Raw genomic sequence first — 15,075 nt, 5'->3', positions numbered from 1 at the left:
ACAATCGTAGCGCCTTTGGTACCATTACCGCAAAATGACGTCAAAACTGTTTTTCTGGTTTTGCGTTTAACTTTCATTTCCGGACTTTTCCCTAGCTTGACTGGTACTACTTGGAGCTTGCTGAATGGCTGTTGGATGAACTTGTTGTTGTGTGTGTACCTTTGGGATGGAATGAGGAAATAATGAAGCCATGATGGCTGGAAAAGTAAGCAAATTCAAGGGAAGTGCTGTCCGAACTTTGAAAGGACTTGATTGCATTGAGTGTATGATGGATGATTGCTGAGCCATTGAGGTGAGTGACCTCAAACTATTTCTAAAATTATTTATGAACCGTTTCTTGCATTATTTACTTTTGAACTGTTTTCAAAGTTACTTTTGGAACTGTTTTCTTACATATCATGCGTGCTTGCATATCAGTGTCTTGTTATTATTGATTTTGCTTTCAATGATTGTTAAAACGAGTTTTCTAGGCGAGTGTGTACTTTATCGCACTCGACCTAAATAAATATGAAATTTTCAATGATTAATGATTGAATGCTACTTGCGCATGAATGTAAGCCTTTTGGGCTGAACTGGCCATTGCCCCTTGTTACCGGTCGTCTCGAGCCAGAAGCGGACTCGGTCGGGCGACTAGGAACTTGGGTGAACGTTTCGGTATACTCGAGTATTACCTTGTAGGTTGGTGGAGCCTGGCCAAAAGCCAGGGACGGGGTGAATGAATGCACGAATGAAACCAAATGCAATGAAATGACAGGAGAACGAACTTATCCTTTTCATGAATGTTACTATCGCTTTCCATTGTAAATGTTTCTTGAATTATTGATACTCCATATTGAAATGACATCATTGAAATGAACTATTGTTAAACAGATTTGATTACTGATTTTACTGGTTACTCGCTGAGCTTCTAGCTCACCCCAAAATGTTTTATTCCCCTCCACAGGGCTCAAGGCGAAGGAAGGGCTTGTAGTGTTTATTCATGGATTATCTCATGTATGGACTGAATTTGGATTTCCTTTTGTGTAATCATTCATATTGGGATTGTATTGAACGTTTAGAATTGCTTGGATGTGTAATAGGCTAGTTTTGGACTTCCTCCTGTATAATAATTGGGATCATGGATCAGAGTGGCGCAGTGGAAGCGTGGACGCTTCGCTTTTGATATGTAAAGTTTGGGACCTTTGATTTATATTTGATATATATATATCTTGAAATTCAATTGAGGACTTTAGTGAACGACTGAGTCCCGGCGAGAGCTGGGCAAGCGGCCCGCCGAACCCTCTGGTTCGCCTCAGGGGGAGGTGGGGCCGTGACAATTGGTATCAGAGCTTAGGCTTCAGATCTCTGTAGTGTATCCTAGGCTTGAAGTTTAGGATGCCGGACTGTGGGTTTGATTTGACTCTTGAGAGATTTTTGCGGGATGTCTTGACTTGATTGGTACAAGAGGGAATGTCGAGGACGACATTCTTTTAAGGAGGGGAGATTGTGACGCCCCGAAAAAAATATGTTTGAGAACCCGGAAACTTTCTAATTTTCTAGGGTTTATTTTTTTAAACGCCCGCCTTTTCTACATTTTCTTTATTAGAAAAATTCCCCAGATAAAGTTTATGAGCAAAAATAGTTTTAAAATGATTTTCTAGTATCGGTTAGTTTTTGAGAAATTAAGGATATATATATCGGACGTGGGACCCACTAGTGCGAAAGTTCGGAAAAATTTGGCCAATAAGATTAAGTTCCGGATACTGAGTGAAATTTATCGGGTGTTAAGAGAGAAGAAGAGGAGGTGATTTGATTGATGTGAGAGAGACTTAAAGGATAGAAATGCATTTAATAGAGTGCCAAGTGGCACTTTCTCATTGGTTGGACTTTTTGACTTTTTACCCTTAAGTTAAATATCTCAAAAATTGACTAAAAATCACCATTTTTCACTCCTTGGTGGCCGACTCTCTTAAGCTCAAGAAGGAAGAAGATTTCTCCAATTTTCAAGCTTCCATTTAGCTCAATCTTCCAAACCAATTGCATCAACTAGTTTCTACTCCATAAAAGTCTTCCATTAGGTGCTAGTAAGTTGTTTGGTGAAGTTTTTTAAGGAAGCTAAGGTGTTCTACAACTCCCTCTCTCTTGTTTACTAGGTAAGTGATGATTACACTTCCTCTTACACCTAATGATGTTTAATTTGTGCCTAGTGGTGGCTAAAGTGTTGAAATTTGTGATTTATTTCTTGGTTTGAGGTGAATTGGTGAAGTTTTTATTTTTTTTGAGGAATTTTCTGGTTTAATGTGATCATGGTGTTGTGGTTATTTATGATGGTTGGTAATAAGGGGTTATGACTCTAGTGGATGTAAATGATTGATAATTGCAACCAATTTTGGGTTTGGAAGGAATTTGAGGAAGTTAGGGTTTCATGACCCCCTTTTCTGTCCGGTTTTGGATCATATGGTTAGAGGCCGAATTGGCCTTTGCTTAAAACATGAAAATTGTAGGTATTGATGTGTTTGAGGTGCCTGTAACATTTCAGGGAATTTGGAGTAGTGTAGAATGAGATATGTCATTTTTACTGTTGCTGTTCTGGGTGATCAGAATGTGCGAACTGCGATGGTAATCGTCTGTTTTGACTGGCATTTCTTTGGATTTGGATGTTGGTGTCTTCTGATGAAATGTAGCTTGATGTCCTAGCTACCATATGCCTTTGGAATCAATGCATTTGGACCTGTATAGACTGAGTTGGACTAATTACAGCATTGTGTAATTTGTAAACCTGCAATCTCGGTTCTGGTTTGGTATTCTGCATGTTTGACCTAGTTGTGCTAGGATTTGGACTGAGTGACCTTCTACATTGTTGTATCCCTGGTTCTTAGCTTCGAAATGGTGGGTCTTGCACCTTCATCCGACAATCGTAGCGCCTTTGGTACCATTACCGCAAAATGACGTCAAAACTGTTTTTCTGGTTTTGCGTTTAACTTTCATTTCCGGACTTTTCCCTAGCTTGACTGGTACTACTTGGAGCTTGCTGAATGGCTGTTGGATGAACTTGTTGTTGTGTGTGTACCTTTGGGATGGAATGAGGAAATAATGAAGCCATGATGGCTGGAAAAGTAAGCAAATTCAAGGGAAGTGCTGTCCGAACTTTGAAAGGACTTGATTGCATTGAGTGTATGATGGATGATTGCTGAGCCATTGAGGTGAGTGACCTCAAACTATTTCTAAAATTATTTATGAACCGTTTCTTGCATTATTTACTTTTGAACTGTTTTCAAAGTTACTTTTGGAACTGTTTTCTTACATATCATGCGTGCTTGCATATCAGTGTCTTGTTATTATTGATTTTGCTTTCAATGATTGTTAAAACGAGTTTTCTAGGCGAGTGTGTACTTTATCGCACTCGACCTAAATAAATATGAAATTTTCAATGATTAATGATTGAATGCTACTTGCGCATGAATGTAAGCCTTTTGGGCTGAACTGGCCATTGCCCCTTGTTACCGGTCGTCTCGAGCCAGAAGCGGACTCGGTCGGGCGACTAGGAACTTGGGTGAACGTTTCGGTATACTCGAGTATTACCTTGTAGGTTGGTGGAGCCTGGCCAAAAGCCAGGGACGGGGTGAATGAATGCACGAATGAAACCAAATGCAATGAAATGACAGGAGAACGAACTTATCCTTTTCATGAATGTTACTATCGCTTTCCATTGTAAATGTTTCTTGAATTATTGATACTCCATATTGAAATGACATCATTGAAATGAACTATTGTTAAACAGATTTGATTACTGATTTTACTGGTTACTCGCTGAGCTTCTAGCTCACCCCAAAATGTTTTATTCCCCTCCACAGGGCTCAAGGCGAAGGAAGGGCTTGTAGTGTTTATTCATGGATTATCTCATGTATGGACTGAATTTGGATTTCCTTTTGTGTAATCATTCATATTGGGATTGTATTGAACGTTTAGAATTGCTTGGATGTGTAATAGGCTAGTTTTGGACTTCCTCCTGTATAATAATTGGGATCATGGATCAGAGTGGCGCAGTGGAAGCGTGGACGCTTCGCTTTTGATATGTAAAGTTTGGGACCTTTGATTTATATTTGATATATATATATCTTGAAATTCAATTGAGGACTTTAGTGAACGACTGAGTCCCGGCGAGAGCTGGGCAGGCGGCCCGCCGAACCCTCTGGTTCGCCTCAGGGGGAGGTGGGGCCGTGACAATTGGTATCAGAGCTTAGGCTTCAGATCTCTGTAGTGTATCCTAGGCTTGAAGTTTAGGATGCCGGACTGTGGGTTTGATTTGACTCTTGAGAGATTTTTGCGGGATGTCTTGACTTGATTGGTACAAGAGGGAATGTCGAGGACGACATTCTTTTAAGGAGGGGAGATTGTGACGCCCCGAAAAAAATATGTTTGAGAACCCGGAAACTTTCTAATTTTCTAGGGTTTATTTTTTTAAACGCCCGCCTTTTCTACATTTTCTTTATTAGAAAAATTCCCCAGATAAAGTTTATGAGCAAAAATAGTTTTAAAATGATTTTCTAGTATCGGTTAGTTTTTGAGAAATTAAGGATATATATATCGGACGTGGGACCCACTAGTGCGAAAGTTCGGAAAAATTTGGCCAATAAGATTAAGTTCCGGATACTGAGTGAAATTTATCGGGTGTTAAGAGAGAAGAAGAGGAGGTGATTTGATTGATGTGAGAGAGACTTAAAGGATAGAAATGCATTTAATAGAGTGCCAAGTGGCACTTTCTCATTGGTTGGACTTTTTGACTTTTTACCCTTAAGTTAAATATCTCAAAAATTGACTAAAAATCACCATTTTTCACTCCTTGGTGGCCGACTCTCTTAAGCTCAAGAAGGAAGAAGATTTCTCCAATTTTCAAGCTTCCATTTAGCTCAATCTTCCAAACCAATTGCATCAACTAGTTTCTACTCCATAAAAGTCTTCCATTAGGTGCTAGTAAGTTGTTTGGTGAAGTTTTTTAAGGAAGCTAAGGTGTTCTACAACTCCCTCTCTCTTGTTTACTAGGTAAGTGATGATTACACTTCCTCTTACACCTAATGATGTTTAATTTGTGCCTAGTGGTGGCTAAAGTGTTGAAATTTGTGATTTATTTCTTGGTTTGAGGTGAATTGGTGAAGTTTTTATTTTTTTTGAGGAATTTTCTGGTTTAATGTGATCATGGTGTTGTGGTTATTTATGATGGTTGGTAATAAGGGGTTATGACTCTAGTGGATGTAAATGATTGATAATTGCAACCAATTTTGGGTTTGGAAGGAATTTGAGGAAGTTAGGGTTTCATGACCCCCTTTTCTGTCCGGTTTTGGATCATATGGTTAGAGGCCGAATTGGCCTTTGCTTAAAACATGAAAATTGTAGGTATTGATGTGTTTGAGGTGCCTGTAACATTTCAGGGAATTTGGAGTAGTGTAGAATGAGATATGTCATTTTTACTGTTGCTGTTCTGGGTGATCAGAATGTGCGAACTGCGATGGTAATCGTCTGTTTTGACTGGCATTTCTTTGGATTTGGATGTTGGTGTCTTCTGATGAAATGTAGCTTGATGTCCTAGCTACCATATGCCTTTGGAATCAATGCATTTGGACCTGTATAGACTGAGTTGGACTAATTACAGCATTGTGTAATTTGTAAACCTGCAATCTCGGTTCTGGTTTGGTATTCTGCATGTTTGACCTAGTTGTGCTAGGATTTGGACTGAGTGACCTTCTACATTGTTGTATCCCTGGTTCTTAGCTTCGAAATGGTGGGTCTTGCACCTTCATCCGACAATCGTAGCGCCTTTGGTACCATTACCGCAAAATGACGTCAAAACTGTTTTTCTGGTTTTGCGTTTAACTTTCATTTCCGGACTTTTCCCTAGCTTGACTGGTACTACTTGGAGCTTGCTGAATGGCTGTTGGATGAACTTGTTGTTGTGTGTGTACCTTTGGGATGGAATGAGGAAATAATGAAGCCATGATGGCTGGAAAAGTAAGCAAATTCAAGGGAAGTGCTGTCCGAACTTTGAAAGGACTTGATTGCATTGAGTGTATGATGGATGATTGCTGAGCCATTGAGGTGAGTGACCTCAAACTATTTCTAAAATTATTTATGAACCGTTTCTTGCATTATTTACTTTTGAACTGTTTTCAAAGTTACTTTTGGAACTGTTTTCTTACATATCATGCGTGCTTGCATATCAGTGTCTTGTTATTATTGATTTTGCTTTCAATGATTGTTAAAACGAGTTTTCTAGGCGAGTGTGTACTTTATCGCACTCGACCTAAATAAATATGAAATTTTCAATGATTAATGATTGAATGCTACTTGCGCATGAATGTAAGCCTTTTGGGCTGAACTGGCCATTGCCCCTTGTTACCGGTCGTCTCGAGCCAGAAGCGGACTCGGTCGGGCGACTAGGAACTTGGGTGAACGTTTCGGTATACTCGAGTATTACCTTGTAGGTTGGTGGAGCCTGGCCAAAAGCCAGGGACGGGGTGAATGAATGCACGAATGAAACCAAATGCAATGAAATGACAGGAGAACGAACTTATCCTTTTCATGAATGTTACTATCGCTTTCCATTGTAAATGTTTCTTGAATTATTGATACTCCATATTGAAATGACATCATTGAAATGAACTATTGTTAAACAGATTTGATTACTGATTTTACTGGTTACTCGCTGAGCTTCTAGCTCACCCCAAAATGTTTTATTCCCCTCCACAGGGCTCAAGGCGAAGGAAGGGCTTGTAGTGTTTATTCATGGATTATCTCATGTATGGACTGAATTTGGATTTCCTTTTGTGTAATCATTCATATTGGGATTGTATTGAACGTTTAGAATTGCTTGGATGTGTAATAGGCTAGTTTTGGACTTCCTCCTGTATAATAATTGGGATCATGGATCAGAGTGGCGCAGTGGAAGCGTGGACGCTTCGCTTTTGATATGTAAAGTTTGGGACCTTTGATTTATATTTGATATATATATATCTTGAAATTCAATTGAGGACTTTAGTGAACGACTGAGTCCCGGCGAGAGCTGGGCAGGCGGCCCGCCGAACCCTCTGGTTCGCCTCAGGGGGAGGTGGGGCCGTGACAATTGGTATCAGAGCTTAGGCTTCAGATCTCTGTAGTGTATCCTAGGCTTGAAGTTTAGGATGCCGGACTGTGGGTTTGATTTGACTCTTGAGAGATTTTTGCGGGATGTCTTGACTTGATTGGTACAAGAGGGAATGTCGAGGACGACATTCTTTTAAGGAGGGGAGATTGTGACGCCCCGAAAAAAATATGTTTGAGAACCCGGAAACTTTCTAATTTTCTAGGGTTTATTTTTTTAAACGCCCGCCTTTTCTACATTTTCTTTATTAGAAAAATTCCCCAGATAAAGTTTATGAGCAAAAATAGTTTTAAAATGATTTTCTAGTATCGGTTAGTTTTTGAGAAATTAAGGATATATATATCGGACGTGGGACCCACTAGTGCGAAAGTTCGGAAAAATTTGGCCAATAAGATTAAGTTCCGGATACTGAGTGAAATTTATCGGGTGTTAAGAGAGAAGAAGAGGAGGTGATTTGATTGATGTGAGAGAGACTTAAAGGATAGAAATGCATTTAATAGAGTGCCAAGTGGCACTTTCTCATTGGTTGGACTTTTTGACTTTTTACCCTTAAGTTAAATATCTCAAAAATTGACTAAAAATCACCATTTTTCACTCCTTGGTGGCCGACTCTCTTAAGCTCAAGAAGGAAGAAGATTTCTCCAATTTTCAAGCTTCCATTTAGCTCAATCTTCCAAACCAATTGCATCAACTAGTTTCTACTCCATAAAAGTCTTCCATTAGGTGCTAGTAAGTTGTTTGGTGAAGTTTTTTAAGGAAGCTAAGGTGTTCTACAACTCCCTCTCTCTTGTTTACTAGGTAAGTGATGATTACACTTCCTCTTACACCTAATGATGTTTAATTTGTGCCTAGTGGTGGCTAAAGTGTTGAAATTTGTGATTTATTTCTTGGTTTGAGGTGAATTGGTGAAGTTTTTATTTTTTTTGAGGAATTTTCTGGTTTAATGTGATCATGGTGTTGTGGTTATTTATGATGGTTGGTAATAAGGGGTTATGACTCTAGTGGATGTAAATGATTGATAATTGCAACCAATTTTGGGTTTGGAAGGAATTTGAGGAAGTTAGGGTTTCATGACCCCCTTTTCTGTCCGGTTTTGGATCATATGGTTAGAGGCCGAATTGGCCTTTGCTTAAAACATGAAAATTGTAGGTATTGATGTGTTTGAGGTGCCTGTAACATTTCAGGGAATTTGGAGTAGTGTAGAATGAGATATGTCATTTTTACTGTTGCTGTTCTGGGTGATCAGAATGTGCGAACTGCGATGGTAATCGTCTGTTTTGACTGGCATTTCTTTGGATTTGGATGTTGGTGTCTTCTGATGAAATGTAGCTTGATGTCCTAGCTACCATATGCCTTTGGAATCAATGCATTTGGACCTGTATAGACTGAGTTGGACTAATTACAGCATTGTGTAATTTGTAAACCTGCAATCTCGGTTCTGGTTTGGTATTCTGCATGTTTGACCTAGTTGTGCTAGGATTTGGACTGAGTGACCTTCTACATTGTTGTATCCCTGGTTCTTAGCTTCGAAATGGTGGGTCTTGCACCTTCATCCGACAATCGTAGCGCCTTTGGTACCATTACCGCAAAATGACGTCAAAACTGTTTTTCTGGTTTTGCGTTTAACTTTCATTTCCGGACTTTTCCCTAGCTTGACTGGTACTACTTGGAGCTTGCTGAATGGCTGTTGGATGAACTTGTTGTTGTGTGTGTACCTTTGGGATGGAATGAGGAAATAATGAAGCCATGATGGCTGGAAAAGTAAGCAAATTCAAGGGAAGTGCTGTCCGAACTTTGAAAGGACTTGATTGCATTGAGTGTATGATGGATGATTGCTGAGCCATTGAGGTGAGTGACCTCAAACTATTTCTAAAATTATTTATGAACCGTTTCTTGCATTATTTACTTTTGAACTGTTTTCAAAGTTACTTTTGGAACTGTTTTCTTACATATCATGCGTGCTTGCATATCAGTGTCTTGTTATTATTGATTTTGCTTTCAATGATTGTTAAAACGAGTTTTCTAGGCGAGTGTGTACTTTATCGCACTCGACCTAAATAAATATGAAATTTTCAATGATTAATGATTGAATGCTACTTGCGCATGAATGTAAGCCTTTTGGGCTGAACTGGCCATTGCCCCTTGTTACCGGTCGTCTCGAGCCAGAAGCGGACTCGGTCGGGCGACTAGGAACTTGGGTGAACGTTTCGGTATACTCGAGTATTACCTTGTAGGTTGGTGGAGCCTGGCCAAAAGCCAGGGACGGGGTGAATGAATGCACGAATGAAACCAAATGCAATGAAATGACAGGAGAACGAACTTATCCTTTTCATGAATGTTACTATCGCTTTCCATTGTAAATGTTTCTTGAATTATTGATACTCCATATTGAAATGACATCATTGAAATGAACTATTGTTAAACAGATTTGATTACTGATTTTACTGGTTACTCGCTGAGCTTCTAGCTCACCCCAAAATGTTTTATTCCCCTCCACAGGGCTCAAGGCGAAGGAAGGGCTTGTAGTGTTTATTCATGGATTATCTCATGTATGGACTGAATTTGGATTTCCTTTTGTGTAATCATTCATATTGGGATTGTATTGAACGTTTAGAATTGCTTGGATGTGTAATAGGCTAGTTTTGGACTTCCTCCTGTATAATAATTGGGATCATGGATCAGAGTGGCGCAGTGGAAGCGTGGACGCTTCGCTTTTGATATGTAAAGTTTGGGACCTTTGATTTATATTTGATATATATATATCTTGAAATTCAATTGAGGACTTTAGTGAACGACTGAGTCCCGGCGAGAGCTGGGCAGGCGGCCCGCCGAACCCTCTGGTTCGCCTCAGGGGGAGGTGGGGCCGTGACAATTGGTATCAGAGCTTAGGCTTCAGATCTCTGTAGTGTATCCTAGGCTTGAAGTTTAGGATGCCGGACTGTGGGTTTGATTTGACTCTTGAGAGATTTTTGCGGGATGTCTTGACTTGATTGGTACAAGAGGGAATGTCGAGGACGACATTCTTTTAAGGAGGGGAGATTGTGACGCCCCGAAAAAAATATGTTTGAGAACCCGGAAACTTTCTAATTTTCTAGGGTTTATTTTTTTAAACGCCCGCCTTTTCTACATTTTCTTTATTAGAAAAATTCCCCAGATAAAGTTTATGAGCAAAAATAGTTTTAAAATGATTTTCTAGTATCGGTTAGTTTTTGAGAAATTAAGGATATATATATCGGACGTGGGACCCACTAGTGCGAAAGTTCGGAAAAATTTGGCCAATAAGATTAAGTTCCGGATACTGAGTGAAATTTATCGGGTGTTAAGAGAGAAGAAGAGGAGGTGATTTGATTGATGTGAGAGAGACTTAAAGGATAGAAATGCATTTAATAGAGTGCCAAGTGGCACTTTCTCATTGGTTGGACTTTTTGACTTTTTACCCTTAAGTTAAATATCTCAAAAATTGACTAAAAATCACCATTTTTCACTCCTTGGTGGCCGACTCTCTTAAGCTCAAGAAGGAAGAAGATTTCTCCAATTTTCAAGCTTCCATTTAGCTCAATCTTCCAAACCAATTGCATCAACTAGTTTCTACTCCATAAAAGTCTTCCATTAGGTGCTAGTAAGTTGTTTGGTGAAGTTTTTTAAGGAAGCTAAGGTGTTCTACAACTCCCTCTCTCTTGTTTACTAGGTAAGTGATGATTACACTTCCTCTTACACCTAATGATGTTTAATTTGTGCCTAGTGGTGGCTAAAGTGTTGAAATTTGTGATTTATTTCTTGGTTTGAGGTGAATTGGTGAAGTTTTTATTTTTTTTGAGGAATTTTCTGGTTTAATGTGATCATGGTGTTGTGGTTATTTATGATGGTTGGTAATAAGGGGTTATGACTCTAGTGGATGTAAATGATTGATAATTGCAACCAATTTTGGGTTTGGAAGGAATTTGAGGAAGTTAGGGTTTCATGACCCCCTTTTCTGTCCGGTTTTGGATCATATGGTTAGAGGCCGAATTGGCCTTTGCTTAAAACATGAAAATTGTAGGTATTGATGTGTTTGAGGTGCCTGTAACATTTCAGGGAATTTGGAGTAGTGTAGAATGAGATATGTCATTTTTACTGTTGCTGTTCTGGGTGATCAGAATGTGCGAACTGCGATGGTAATCGTCTGTTTTGACTGGCATTTCTTTGGATTTGGATGTTGGTGTCTTCTGATGAAATGTAGCTTGATGTCCTAGCTACCATATGCCTTTGGAATCAATGCATTTGGACCTGTATAGACTGAGTTGGACTAATTACAGCATTGTGTAATTTGTAAACCTGCAATCTCGGTTCTGGTTTGGTATTCTGCATGTTTGACCTAGTTGTGCTAGGATTTGGACTGAGTGACCTTCTACATTGTTGTATCCCTGGTTCTTAGCTTCGAAATGGTGGGTCTTGCACCTTCATCCGACAATCGTAGCGCCTTTGGTACCATTACCGCAAAATGACGTCAAAACTGTTTTTCTGGTTTTGCGTTTAACTTTCATTTCCGGACTTTTCCCTAGCTTGACTGGTACTACTTGGAGCTTGCTGAATGGCTGTTGGATGAACTTGTTGTTGTGTGTGTACCTTTGGGATGGAATGAGGAAATAATGAAGCCATGATGGCTGGAAAAGTAAGCAAATTCAAGGGAAGTGCTGTCCGAACTTTGAAAGGACTTGATTGCATTGAGTGTATGATGGATGATTGCTGAGCCATTGAGGTGAGTGACCTCAAACTATTTCTAAAATTATTTATTTCTTGCATTATTTACTTTTGAACTGTTTTCAAAGTTACTTTTGGAACTGTTTTCTTACATATCATGCGTGCTTGCATATCAGTGTCTTGTTATTATTGATTTTGCTTTCAATGATTGTTAAAACGAGTTTTCTAGGCGAGTGTGTACTTTATCGCACTCGACCTAAATAAATATGAAATTTTCAATGATTAATGATTGAATGCTACTTGCGCATGAATGTAAGCCTTTTGGGCTGAACTGGCCATTGCCCCTTGTTACCGGTCGTCTCGAGCCAGAAGCGGACTCGGTCGGGCGACTAGGAACTTGGGTGAACGTTTCGGTATACTCGAGTATTACCTTGTAGGTTGGTGGAGCCTGGCCAAAAGCCAGGGACGGGGTGAATGAATGCACGAATGAAACCAAATGCAATGAAATGACAGGAGAACGAACTTATCCTTTTCATGAATGTTACTATCGCTTTCCATTGTAAATGTTTCTTGAATTATTGATACTCCATATTGAAATGACATCATTGAAATGAACTATTGTTAAACAGATTTGATTACTGATTTTACTGGTTACTCGCTGAGCTTCTAGCTCACCCCAAAATGTTTTATTCCCCTCCACAGGGCTCAAGGCGAAGGAAGGGCTTGTAGTGTTTATTCATGGATTATCTCATGTATGGACTGAATTTGGATTTCCTTTTGTGTAATCATTCATATTGGGATTGTATTGAACGTTTAGAATTGCTTGGATGTGTAATAGGCTAGTTTTGGACTTCCTCCTGTATAATAATTGGGATCATGGATCAGAGTGGCGCAGTGGAAGCGTGGACGCTTCGCTTTTGATATGTAAAGTTTGGGACCTTTGATTTATATTTGATATATATATATCTTGAAATTCAATTGAGGACTTTAGTGAACGACTGAGTCCCGGCGAGAGCTGGGCAGGCGGCCCGCCGAACCCTCTGGTTCGCCTCAGGGGGAGGTGGGGCCGTGACAATTGGTATCAGAGCTTAGGCTTCAGATCTCTGTAGTGTATCCTAGGCTTGAAGTTTAGGATGCCGGACTGTGGGTTTGATTTGACTCTTGAGAGATTTTTGCGGGATGTCTTGACTTGATTGGTACAAGAGGGAATGTCGAGGACGACATTCTTTTAAGGAGGGGAGATTGTGACGCCCCGAAAAAAATATGTTTGAGAACCCGGAAACTTTCTAATTTTCTAGGGTTTATTTTTTTAAACGCCCGCCTTTTCTACATTTTCTTTATTAGAAAAATTCCCCAGATAAAGTTTATGAGCAAAAATAGTTTTAAAATGATTTTCTAGTATCGGTTAGTTTTTGAGAAATTAAGGATATATATATCGGACGTGGGACCCACTAGTGCGAAAGTTCGGAAAAATTTGGCCAATAAGATTAAGTTCCGGATACTGAGTGAAATTTATCGGGTGTTAAGAGAGAAGAAGAGGAGGTGATTTGATTGATGTGAGAGAGACTTAAAGGATAGAAATGCATTTAATAGAGTGCCAAGTGGCACTTTCTCATTGGTTGGACTTTTTGACTTTTTACCCTTAAGTTAAATATCTCAAAAATTGACTAAAAATCACCATTTTTCACTCCTTGGTGGCCGACTCTCTTAAGCTCAAGAAGGAAGAAGATTTCTCCAATTTTCAAGCTTCCATTTAGCTCAATCTTCCAAACCAATTGCATCAACTAGTTTCTACTCCATAAAAGTCTTCCATTAGGTGCTAGTAAGTTGTTTGGTGAAGTTTTTTAAGGAAGCTAAGGTGTTCTACAACTCCCTCTCTCTTGTTTACTAGGTAAGTGATGATTACACTTCCTCTTACACCTAATGATGTTTAATTTGTGCCTAGTGGTGGCTAAAGTGTTGAAATTTGTGATTTATTTCTTGGTTTGAGGTGAATTGGTGAAGTTTTTATTTTTTTTGAGGAATTTTCTGGTTTAATGTGATCATGGTGTTGTGGTTATTTATGATGGTTGGTAATAAGGGGTTATGACTCTAGTGGATGTAAATGATTGATAATTGCAACCAATTTTGGGTTTGGAAGGAATTTGAGGAAGTTAGGGTTTCATGACCCCCTTTTCTGTCCGGTTTTGGATCATATGGTTAGAGGCCGAATTGGCCTTTGCTTAAAACATGAAAATTGTAGGTATTGATGTGTTTGAGGTGCCTGTAACATTTCAGGGAATTTGGAGTAGTGTAGAATGAGATATGTCATTTTTACTGTTGCTGTTCTGGGTGATCAGAATGTGCGAACTGCGATGGTAATCGTCTGTTTTGACTGGCATTTCTTTGGATTTGGATGTTGGTGTCTTCTGATGAAATGTAGCTTGATGTCCTAGCTACCATATGCCTTTGGAATCAATGCATTTGGACCTGTATAGACTGAGTTGGACTAATTACAGCATTGTGTAATTTGTAAACCTGCAATCTCGGTTCTGGTTTGGTATTCTGCATGTTTGACCTAGTTGTGCTAGGATTTGGACTGAGTGACCTTCTACATTGTTGTATCCCTGGTTCTTAGCTTCGAAATGGTGGGTCTTGCACCTTCATCCGACAATCGTAGCGCCTTTGGTACCATTACCGCAAAATGACGTCAAAACTGTTTTTCTGGTTTTGCGTTTAACTTTCATTTCCGGACTTTTCCCTAGCTTGACTGGTACTACTTGGAGCTTGCTGAATGGCTGTTGGATGAACTTGTTGTTGTGTGTGTACCTTTGGGATGGAATGAGGAAATAATGAAGCCATGATGGCTGGAAAAGTAAGCAAATTCAAGGGAAGTGCTGTCCGAACTTTGAAAGGACTTGATTGCATTGAGTGTATGATGGATGATTGCTGAGCCATTGAGGTGAGTGACCTCAAACTATTTCTAAAATTATTTATGAACCGTTTCTTGCATTATTTACTTTTGAACTGTTTTCAAAGTTACTTTTGGAACTGTTTTCTTACATATCATGCGTGCTTGCATATCAGTGTCTTGTTATTATTGATTTTGCTTTCAATGATTGTTAAAACGAGTTTTCTAGGCGAGTGTGTACTTTATCGCACTCGACCTAAATAAATATGAAATTTTCAATGATTAATGATTGAATGCTACTTGCGCATGAATGTAAGCCTTTTGGGCTGAACTGGCCATTGCCCCTTGTTACCGGTCGTCTCGAGCCAGAAGCGGACTCGGTCGGGCGACT

The sequence above is a fragment of the Coffea arabica genome, chromosome 10e (genome assembly GCF_036785885.1).
Source record: "Coffea arabica cultivar ET-39 chromosome 10e, Coffea Arabica ET-39 HiFi, whole genome shotgun sequence".
Taxonomy (NCBI): Eukaryota; Viridiplantae; Streptophyta; class Magnoliopsida; order Gentianales; family Rubiaceae; genus Coffea; species Coffea arabica.
Note: the sequence above shows the minus strand (reverse complement) of the source record.